Below are 789 nucleotides of genomic sequence, written 5' to 3' on the forward strand. Positions count from 1 at the left end.
CGCTCATCGCGCTAGAGAAGTGACTTTCAGTTTGAACGCCCTGAACCAACAGAATGAGCTGCAGGAAGGCGGAAGCACTAGCGTGCTGGGCATTCTGGGAACTGTAGTCGGAAGTATTTTCGCCCAGGCTGGTGGAGTCCTTGTCGTCATTCCGCTTAAACATTCTGGGAAGTGTGGGTCAGACGTTTCATACAGTCGACAACACTTCCTCTTCGGGAGTACAGGGTGTGGCCCTCTCGTGTGACTCCGGACTCTGGGAAGTGAGTCGCAGGAACTTCCGCTCCAGGGAAAGTTGCGGCCATCATGCTGCATGTGAGACTTGAGCCCCAGCGACGCTTCTGCGCCTCCTCAGCCTGGGTGAGGGACCAAAGATGGTCAAGGCCCTCTGTCTTGAGGAGGAAAAGTGGCAGCCGGCGGAGGATTAGGATTGGAAGTGTTTGCGTTTCCCTCGACTCAGTAGAGCTTTCTAGTGTTAGGGGATGTTCCTGAGTCCCGGGTTGGGGAATGAGGCAGGGTCTTGCATCATTGGGTTTGATGGTTTCTTGGGTCCTGTACTCCCGTAGCCCTTCTGTTGGACCCACCAATCAGCATTGCTGCTTCCTAGGGAAGTTTTTGTGGCGTTGGAAATATTGTGTATCTTGATCGTGTTGGTAGTTACATGTCTGTACATATTTGTTAAAACTCATTGAACTATACACTTAACAATAGTAGACTTTATAATGTAGGTACATTGCACTTCAATAAATGTGACTTTTTAAAAGTGTCTGGAACTTTATTTTTTTTAAGTGG

The sequence above is a fragment of the Pan paniscus genome, chromosome 21 (genome assembly GCF_029289425.2).
Source record: "Pan paniscus chromosome 21, NHGRI_mPanPan1-v2.0_pri, whole genome shotgun sequence".
Lineage (NCBI taxonomy): Eukaryota > Metazoa > Chordata > Mammalia > Primates > Hominidae > Pan > Pan paniscus.